The sequence below is a fragment of the Manis javanica genome, chromosome 10, assembly GCF_040802235.1.
Source record: "Manis javanica isolate MJ-LG chromosome 10, MJ_LKY, whole genome shotgun sequence".
Classification (NCBI taxonomy): Eukaryota; Metazoa; Chordata; class Mammalia; order Pholidota; family Manidae; genus Manis; species Manis javanica.
Window position 1 is genome coordinate 78,583,355 of NC_133165.1, and position 10,925 is coordinate 78,594,279.

Below are 10,925 nucleotides of genomic sequence, written 5' to 3' on the forward strand. Positions count from 1 at the left end.
AGAAGCACCCTGATTGGTCCCTTAGACTCACCAACATTCATCTCCTATGATGGGGGTCTCTTCCCTGGGTACAGGGCAGGTAAATTCAAGAACAAAATAAAGGCTTACCAGCACATAAAATAGCACGGGAATGGCTGTTGAAACTATGGGCTGCCCAATAACCTCCCAATAAATTGTTTTTCTGCTTAAGTTAGCCAAAGTTGGTTTATGTGGCCTGTAACCACAGCATTCTGGCTATGCAGCTCAGGGCTGTGCAGTGAGGAGGGACAGCAGCAGGATTCTGGGCCAGGAGGGCTGATGTCAGCACACATCCAGGAGACAGAATAGAAGGGTCACACAGCAACAGATGTGAAATAGCCCTAAGACCTCAGAAACATCTGGTGGGTTTTGAGAGATGAACTGTTAGGCTTAGAGCCAGAGGCTCTGCATTTCAGGTGACTGTACTGTAATTATACTCCCAGGCTATGTAACCTCAGGAGGGTGCCCCACAGGGATTCAGCAAATACTGAAGGGGACTGAAGTGACACCCTTCCTTCCCTGGTGTCCAAGAGGCCTGTTCCATCCACTGTCTTTCCTTCAGTAGACTTGAGCAATTGCACAGCCATTCCCCACCTCCTCTCTCAACCTCCTCAGAGACATGCTGCCTCGTGGTTGTGAACTGGAGCAGCTCTCCCACCTTGGGACCCAAGATACCATCATCATTCAGACCTGCTCCACCCTCACATCTGAGACTCAGACCTTCCTTCTCTGACCTTAAACTCCTTTCCTTCCTCATCTCCTCCCCCTTCTTGGGCTCCCATTCCCCTGAGTCTGCTCTAAAGAGCATGGTCCAGTCCCCGGCACACAATCAACATCCATTTGGTGGTTGTCAACATGGTCTCATCCTCTTTCACCACGTGGCAAATGGCTTGCCCAAAGCCAGCCACTTTACTGCCCCTGCTCTGGTTCTAGAATGTCCCCCACCCCTTTTGCTCTCTCCCTCCAAGCCGGGGGTTCCTCCCCCAACTGCCCACCGCCCTCACCCCTGTTCCTTGCTATACCCACCACTGATTCTGTCTCACATCAACTAGCCAGGTTATCCATGTCATCCCTGGGGGGCGACTCCCAAGCAAGGTGCCACAGCAGCTCTTCTAAGCTCCTGAAGCTCTTCTCTTGCCCCTGCTCACCTTCCTCCTACAGGCAGCCCACTCCCTCTTTGACAGCGGGAGCAACAGTGTAAGGCCAGGCACCACCACGGTCCACCTCAAGAAGGCATTTCAGACTTCTGGTCACAAGATAATGGAGTAAAGCCCTTCCTGTCCCTTTTTTCTCTCAAAAATTACCCTCAAAACAACAAGAATAAGAAACAGAAACCCGAACTTCTTCTTCATCTGGACTAGGAGACACTTAGACTCCTGCACAGAAAGAGGAGAGGAGAGTGCCAAATGGCTAGGACAGGCCCGCCCAACACATCCAGAGGCACACACCTACACGAAGGGAGCTGCCTTTTCCCGCACAACCTCAGAGGAGCCCAGGAATTGGAAGCAGTAAGGAAACTAGAAGGCAGGGGCCGAAAAACTGGGTGTTTGCTCAAAGCTCTACTTAAGAGCCGTTTGATAGTCAGGAAGCTCAACTGTACCCAGCACAATCAAGGGACTGGTATACCCTCCACATTCATGCAGGAGACAGGAAATATTGAAACAGACATTCTGGACTTTGCAGGGAGCAGGGGTGGTGAAGGAGTGGGATCAAAAACTGAGTGAAAGTCAGCATTCTGAATTGTTACTCAGTCTGCTTGCCACACACCTCTCCCCACTTCCCACGCTACCCAGCTCTGACTCTGAGCAGGTGAGCTTGTAGCCTTCAAGCCAGAGTCTATACCAGAGACTTCTATTCTGGAAAAAAAACAAGCTGTGCCATTGATATAGACTATTGGGACCCCCCAGTGCCAGCTACCTAATCCCCTACCATAAGCTCACATCGAGAGCTTCTGCTGGCTCTGCAGTGCCTCCTTCTCAAATACGAATGGATATCCAAGAAAACCAGACATCTGAGGAAGGTCTCCAACATGACATAGATCAAAAGAACAGAAAACATGAAATCAGAAGAAAGGGGCAATATAGGAAGAACATTTCAAATTAATTATCTTTAAAGAGATAATACTGTGTGCATCCAGGGAATAAGAACAGGAAACCATTCAAAATAGGAAAGAAAAAACAGGGAACATGAAAGCACTCTTAAAAATTTTTTAAGAAAAAGAAAAACATACAAGGTAAATGGGTTGGAATATAACATTGACAAAATCTCCCAGAAAATACAGGAAAGAGATGCTAAGAGAGAAATAATAAGAAAATTAGAGGATCAATCCAAGAGGTTCAATATCCAAATATTAGGAGTTGCAGAAATTTCAAAGAAATAATAAGGAAATTCTCAGAACTAAAGGACATAAATTGTTAGAACAGAGGTTCTTCTCCAAAGAAGAAATTCAGATGGCCAACAGGTACATGAAAAGATGCTCCACATCGCTAATCATCAGAGAAATCCAAATTAAAACCACATTGAGATATCACCTCATACCAGTTAGGATGGCCACCATCCAAAAGACAAACAACAACAAATGTTGGTGACGATGTGGAGAAAGGGGAACCCTCCTACACTGCTGGTGGGAATATAAATTAGTTCAACCAATGTGGAAAGCAATACAGAGGTTCCTCAAAAAACTAAAAATAGAAATACCATTTGACCCAGGAATTCCACTCCTAGGAATTTACCCTAAGAATGCAGGAGCCCAGTTTCAAAAAGACATATACACTCCTATGTTTATTGCAGCATTATTTACAATAGCCAAGAAATGGAAGCAACCTACGTGTCCATCAGTAGATGAATCGATAAAGAAGAGGTGGTACATATACACAATGGAATATTATTCATCCATAAGAAAAAAACAAATCCTACCATTTGCAACAACATGGATGAGGCTAGAGGGTATTATGCTCAGTGAAATAAGCCAGGCAGAGAAAGACAAGTATCAAATGATTTCACTCATCTGTGGAGTGTAAGGACAAAGCAAGAACTCAATGAACAAAACAGCAGTGGACTCACAGAACCCAAGAATGGACTAACAGTTACCAAAGGGAAAGGGACTGGGGAGGATGGGTAGGAAGGGAGAGATAAGGGGAAAAAGGGGCACCACATAATGTGGTGGTGAGGGCACAGGGAAGGCAGTATAGCACAGAGAAGACAAGTAGTGATTCTATAGCATCTTACTATGATGGACAGTGACTGTAATGGGGTATGTGGTGGGGACTTGATAATGGGGGGAATCTAGTAACCACAGTGTTGCTCATGTAATTGTATATTAATGATACCGAAAAAAAAAAAAACGAACAGAGTTCTCCAGCTTTAGGACACATTAGAATATTAGAATATACCTGGAGGGCTTGTTAAAACACAGATTGCTTTCATATATATATATATATTTTATATATATATAAAATGAAATATTATTTAGCCATATTCAATAGTTATACATATATATGAAATATTATTCAACCATAGAAAAGAAGATCTTGCCATTTTTGACAACAGAGTTGGACCTTGAGGTATTTTGCAAAGTGGAATAAGTCAGACAGAAAAAGAAATACCATATGATCTCACTTATATGTGGAATCTTTAAAAAGAACCCAAAAAGCAAAAAGACAAAAGTAAGCACATAGATACAGAGAACTGAACGATGATTGCCAGAGTTGGGGGTGGAGTGTAGGTGAGGAGTTGGCAAAATGGGTGGAGATGGTCAAAAGATACAAAGTTCAGTTATAAAATAAGTCACAGGGATGAACAGCAAGGTGCCCATAGTTAAGAATACTATATTGCATGTTTGAAAGTTGCTAAGAGAGTCAATCTTAAAAGTTCTCATCACAAGAAAAAAAAATTATACCTATATGTGGTGATGGATGTTAATTAGATATACTGTGGTGATCATTTGACAATGTATACAAATATTAAATCATTATGTCATACACCTAAAACAAATGTAATGTTACATGTCAATCATACCTCAATAAATAGCAACAAAAACACAGGTTACTGGAACCTATTACAAGATTCTGATTTTGCATTCCTAACATGTTCTAACTCAGAATTTGCATATCGAACATGCTCCCCAGAATTTGCATGTTCAAACCATGATGTTAATGGTGGTGGTCCAGGAACCACACTTTGAGAACCACTGTTAGACTAAAAAGACCTATCAAGAACCATGCCAATATACTGTGATGTTTTAATACACCAGGGGTAAAAAAGAAAAATCCTAAAAGTGGGGATACAGGGAGGTGAATTCAAAGTCTCAATAATACAATAACATGAGACTTAATTGCAAAATTAGAAGCTGTGAGACAAAAAAGCAATGTCTTCCAAATTGATGGAAAATGATTTTCAACGTAAAATTCTATACCTAGATGAAACAATGTTAAGAGTACAGAATAAAGTCATTTTCAGTATGCAAAAGTCCTAAAATTTTACCTCCCTGGCAATCTTTCCCAGGAAACTACTGGAGGCTATGCTTCATCCAAACAAGGAAGTAAACACAGAAAGAGGAAGACACTGGGTCCCTAAAAGAGGAAAAGGGCAAAGGGAATTCTTAACTAGCAGCAACAGGAAGTCCAAGGTGACAGGTGGGCTACAGAGCACACATCTGCAGAGAAACGGAAGGAGGGAGTGGCCCAGGACAAATGTCTCCAAGGAAAATCAAAACAGAACCAGTAAGATTATATGACAGGTTTGGCCATATGCAAAACTGTACTGAGAAGGCGTTTTGCAGAGCTGTTGAAGGGTGTGGGAAGATGGAGCCAGAGATTCAAAGAAAACCAAGCAAATAAAAAATAAGGCAATTAACTCCAGGAAAAACAAAAAAGCTGTACAGGAAAGGAGATGTAAACAGAGCATACAACAAAAAGTTACTTGTGAAGAGGAAATGCTTGCCTCAAAAATACACAACATTTTCAAAGTCAGTAATGAAAACACCAAACATGGGTTTAACCATAAATTATGATATAAACATAAGGGGGTAGGGGGGAGAAGACGCAAATAAGAGACTCAAAATCCTCATCTACTAAAACAAGAAGTCAACAAATTAGGTGGATGAATCCAGAATGGCAGTACATATATTATTTAGAAATAAGGAAGGAAATACCAGAAGAAAATGGTAAAAGAGTTGAAAGTGATTGCCCCTGGGGCGCAGAATAAAGATTGGGAGAAAGGCCAGAGGGACTTGTTTTTGTTACGAGCCCTTTAAAACTATTTGATTTTTAAGCTATGTGTATGTATTATCCTGATAAAAGTAAATATTAATTTTACAAAGCAACTATAAAGAGAGGCGTTACATCCTCCATTAGAGCCCCGTGTGGACCCAAAGGAACAAGGTTTCCCCACCCTCATCCCCTCCAGGGTGGGCATTTTTATGAATCAGGTCAGCTCTGTTCTCCCAAATGTTCTCTCTCCATCTCCTGTTTTCATCAGCCACCTACCCAGTGGCTAGTCCAGCCCTACTGCACTGTTCCCAGAACAGGCCTCTAGGATTCTGCATGCACTGCGCTCTCTGCGTGGAAGGCTCTTCTTTCCTATTTCACTCTCAACCCAACCAGTTAAGGATGCTTTATACTTCAGGCCTCAGTTTAGATACCACTTTCTCCTTAGCCATCCTCCCGGCCACCTAACCTAGGCTAACTGTTCCTCCTCTGTGCTTTCATGCAGCTAGGCTTTCCCAGTCGTCTTAGCACACTGCACAGTAATGCCCCTGGCTTGCTTGGTTTTCCCACCAGACTGAATGCTGAAGGAGGGCAGGAATGCTGCCTTACTCACTCCAGCCCTGTAAAGCAGTCAGTGATCATGCAAATAGCTGGATATAACACTCACACAAACTAAGGGCTCAATAAATAATTGAATGAGTGAATTAATGATTCACGAAAAATGCAGACCTCCCCCTCCACCCAAAACATGCCTCCCTTCTGCCATCTCCATTCCACCATCTACTCCTGCCTTCTTACAAGGTCACACCTGTCAAGCACAGAACCGCTTGCTTCCAATCCCACCACTCCTGCCTCACCCTTTAAAGCAGCTAAGGCCCCCCTCACGTGACAGGGGTCAGCTCCAGGACAAGGCTTTCTAACTACTGCAGCCACACTAGAATGGAGTGAACAGATGAAGAACTCTCTGCTCAGCCCAAAAAGAAATCAATCCCCTGACTTTCCCTGTCCCCAGGCCCAAGTACAACTCATGGAGGTCTGGGACCCAGGCTCAACAGAGGGGACACAGTTCTTGACCTGGACTGCCGAACAAGGATAGATCTAAATTAGGCCATCAGCTCTACCCGGTCTTCTCGCCTCCCTGCCTATTTCGAGGGTCAAGAGCTGAGTGAGATTCTAGTCCTTCAGGCTTGGCCCTCGTCGCCTACTCCCTACCGGTGTCCGCCAAGGTAAGGCACGCGCGGCCTCCACTTGGGTGCAGGGAGGACTGGAGGTGGGAAGCCGACCGCTCAGCAGGGGCCAGGTACAGGGTGGGCGTTGGAGGGTAAAAACTCGCCGCGCGTCACTCGCGGGCTCTACAGGCCAAAGCGACCCTGGCTTCGCGAAGTCTGGGGAGACGGACCCAGACCCCGGGTCAGGGGACTCCGCCGCCCCACCCCCACCGCGCCACGTGACCTCAAAAGGCAGCCTGAGCTTGGAATGCGGCCACCTCTGCAGCGCCCCAGAGGAGCTGGTGGGGCGGAGGGGCTCCGCAGGGTCGGCAGACTGGAGGGGTGGGGGCGGGGCGCTGGAGGGGCCCTTCCAGCGCGTGAGCTGGTGGAGCGAGGGGAGGAGGTTTGGCTTCGTCCGGGGAACCTGTAAATACGGGCCGAGAAACTCGATCTGCCCTCTGTCCCTTCCCTATTTAGGAGAAGGAGAAGGGCCGGAGCCTGGCGATTAGTGGTTGCTGGGGGCGCAGGTCACGTGGCCGGCCAGGACTGGGTTGGGGGAGGGGGAGGCTGTGCACCCGAGGAGCAGAGATCCAGCGAGGCGGGAACTAGGGCCAGGCCCGCCGGCTTCCACCCCATAGAGTTGTCTTTATACAGTCCTGCACATTGACCGTGGGGTGGGAAGGTTGGGGGTCTGCACTATTGCGGGTTCGACCACGCCACGCGCCCGTTCTGATGCCTGGGCAAGGTGCCTGTCGGTTTCACCAAGCTTCAGTGGGCTTCCCGCTTGTTTCCAAAGCCCAAGGTAGATGTGGCTTTGGAATCCCAGGCTGCTGTCCCCGTGGTGGGGGGGGTCAGCTCCCAGGCTCCTCTCTGGGTCTGGTACCCCCGTGAAAGCGTGCCTAGGAGGCTGGCACCCGGCCTCCCAGTCTGTGGCTCAGTGCCTCAGGAGATCAGCAGTGCCCAGGGGGAAGGTGCCCTCTGGGACTGGCTTCTAGCAGAGCCTACTGTGTGCCAGGCTCTGTGAAAGGCATTAGTCTGTGAAGAAAAAAGGACAGTACCCTCAAGGTGTCGCACTGGACTGGGGTCGGCGGGTCGGGTAGTCAAGTAAACCAGAATGAAAACACACGAGCACAGAGAAGCATCTCAGACAGAGCTGGCAGCACTGGAGAAGAGGTGGCTCTGGAATTGTATTTGGAAAGGTGAGGAGTAATCATAGAAGGGGAAAGGCATCCTGGGAGAAAGACCTGCCTGTTCAAAGGTGTGGAGTCACAGGTTGTCAAAGACTTCCAGGTACATGGATCCTCTGCACAGCATGGTGGGATGTGGGAAGGTACAGGAGATGGGGTGGGTAAGCCAACAGCAGCCAGATCTTGGGTCCCATGTGTGCCTGGCTGGGCGTCTGAGCTTGGTTCTGAAAGTCTCGCTGAATCATTCCACACAGACAAAATCAGATTTGCATCTAGGAGAGCTGGGGATGAATTTGGATTTGGACCTAGAGGAGAAAAGGTTGATGGGAAGCCTGTTGCCGGCCTCCCCTGAGAAAGAAGCAATGGGAACGGAGAGATAGAAAAGGCCTGAAAACGCACTGAGGGGGAGAACCACTGGTCTTCAGGACTGAGTGTGGGTGGAATAGGATGAGTGGTAAGAGAGTCTCGGGTGACCTCAGGTTTCTGGCCTGGGGAACTGGGCATATGATAGGTGCAGAAGGAACAGGTTTGGAAGAAGGGTTGATGGTGATAAGAGTACTGAGCACTTCCAGCATTTCAGGCACTAAGTACTTCACATATTATCTCATTTAATCCTCACAGGTACCTATGAAATAGGGACATTGTTATTCCCACGTTAATATGAGGAAAGGAAGAGGTGAAGAAACCAAGTGGCAGGTCTGGGATGATGAGCATGCCTGCACCTTGCAGAACGCATCATCCGAAGTCGGAGGCCTCGGGGAGGTTTCCCAGGCTGCTCTACAGAGAAGCTACCCCCATACCACTAGCTCCTCCCCAGCCCTCAGCATGCAGCACCCACACTGCTGTTCAGTCACTGTCACTCAGTCTCCCTCCCCCAACCCACCCTAGGCTCTGGCTCTGAGCAGCCAGGACAGGACCACACAAGCCTTGTGACAGGAGGGCACAGGGCTCTGGAACCCTGGTGCTGAGACCCCACCCTCCCAGTTACAATGTAAAATGAAACTTAGACTCCACAGGAACAGAGAAACCAAGAAAATGGGTGTGTTCCATTTGTAATAAAAATAAACATTTTTTTTAATGGGACATTTCAGTTACATCAGAGGGTCATGAAAGGTCTCCTTGGCCCAACCCTGTGTGGACTTTCTGTGGGGAAAGGGGCAGGGCTCTGAGCAGCAGCATCTCCCAGAGAGGAAGCTCCTGCAACAGTGTTTCTCTTTTGCAAACCTTGGCTTAGAAACACCTAGGCCAACTCAAGTAGCCACAGGAGACAGACAAGGACAGTCACTTCTTTGAGCCCCACCCTCACTACCTCAACTGTTTGGCAACCCTCCAGTTGAATGAAGGGATGGAGAGTTGGGTGAGCTCTCTCTTGGGAGAGTTGTAAGGCCCAGAGAACCCTGGTTGCCACTCTCACTCTTGAACCTAAGCAGCCTACCAAAAGTCACACAGTCACTGAATGGCTCAGTGCCTCCTGGAGCCAGCAGGTTATTTAAGAGGCTGTTACAGGCAGAAGTTGGAATACCCACTTGCTTCCCTTCTCCCCTACCTTCTCAACTGTAGGAAAGAGGACCATCATGACCCCAGAGAGCGGCGAGAAGCTCATGGCATTCAAGAGTCCAGGCCCTGCCTGTTTGTGTTTTGGAATTCTGGGCTCCAGTAAAGCTGCCACTGCCCTTGAGGTCTCTGGAGGCACACAGGTGCTCAACAAGTGTCCTGGGACTTTACCTCATTTAACGCCCCCACCCTGGATTCTGTTTGCACCCTTGTGCCTATGATTTTGGGAGGGTTTCTGTCTGTTTTTTTAAATGTAAACCTTTCTTTGACCTCAGAGCAAGAGGTACTTGAGTGCTATCTCTTCTGCATTGTTTGGGGACAGCTAGACCCTAAACAGAGAAGGTGTCCACAATATTCAGGAGATGAAGGCAGTGTTGCTCCAACTATAGGTCACAGTCTGATGGTAGGTCATGAAATCAATTTAGAGAGTCATGGTCAGCATCTCAAAAAAATGAAATAGAATACAATAAATGCAATAGAAAATATCAGAGTATATGTACATAGCATGGATACGTACTTTCCCATGAACTTTTTGTCTCACAATATAAAATCCATTTCCTGCTGTGGGTCACTGTACACCCGGTCAAAAGAACACTGGTTAAGACATAAAGGTTGCCTGCTCTGCACTAGGCACTAGGCTAGGCACTAGAGACCCAGTAATGAATATTATAGTCCTGAGTCCCAACACACCTTCTGGTTGGGAAGCCCATAAGCATACTAACTGTTGCAAGACATGATGCTAAGTGCTCTAAGAGTAAGTAAGAAGTTATAAAGCCTTGATGTGAGAATGGGTATCTGGGAGGACTTCCCAGAGGAGGTGATGCAGTTAGAGTCCTTAGCAAGGAAAGACAGTGACTAGGTTCTGCTTCCCCTCCATCCTATAGATAGGAAGGGAACTACGGTACAGTGTTAAGGTTCTAGTTTGAAAGTCTAAAGAGAAATTCTAATCCTCCTTCTCCTTTTCATAAGCTTGTGAGAATTCAGGTAAGTCAACTAGCCTTTCCAAACTGTTTCATAATCTACAAAATGGGCATAAAACTGGAATTGTTCCTGGAATATACAATTTCTGCATATGGTTTTTGTAATACTAAACCTACACAAAAAATGATAATCCTTTTTCAATTAATGTTACACAATCACTTTCCATATTGCTATATAATCTTCATAACCACTGTTTTTAAGATTGGCTACTGTTTAATAGCACTATCATTCTCCAATATAGGCATAATTCATCATCCCTATTTGAAGCTAATATAATTAATGTGTCAAAAAAAATCCTCAAAGTAAGAGATCAAGAGACAGATAAAGTATGTGAAAGTACTTTTTAAACCATAAATGGAGGAGGTATTGTCTCTGTGGATAAGGAAAAGGAAGCACAGAGGTGAAGTGTCCTGCCCAACACTGCGGGACTGGAGTAGGTAGCAGATCCCTCTCAATGCTCAGTCCTCAACTCCTATCTCCTTTCTTGCTCCTGCCATTGCAATCCACCACCTTGCAGGAGCACAGAGGCAGAGCCCAAAATGGGACCCTACCCACCTAAATATTGAAGATTTATTTAACTTAAGAATTCTATTGTTTTAATGATAATTTTATGATGGGAGATAAATATGTAAGAACTTCCTCCCTTTCCTCTTTAGTTAATGAATTAGAGTCCACCCAAACTCAGTGTTTAAAGTTACATAAGCATCATTCAGATATTCTGTAGCAACTACTTTCATTTCAGAAAAACAGCATTTCCATTAAAATGGTGT

General features: G+C 46.1%; 1 long non-coding RNA gene across 1 annotated transcript; it reads left to right on the top strand.

Annotated features, from left to right (window-relative positions):
• The first annotated feature begins 6,025 nt into the window (after nt 1–6,025).
• Nucleotides 6,026–8,703, top strand: LOC108386738 (uncharacterized). Its single transcript, XR_001850628.3, has 2 exons — nt 6,026–6,451; nt 8,242–8,703. It is a non-coding gene; the product is annotated as an uncharacterized lncRNA (long non-coding RNA).
• Nucleotides 8,704–10,925: the final 2,222 nt, after the last annotated feature.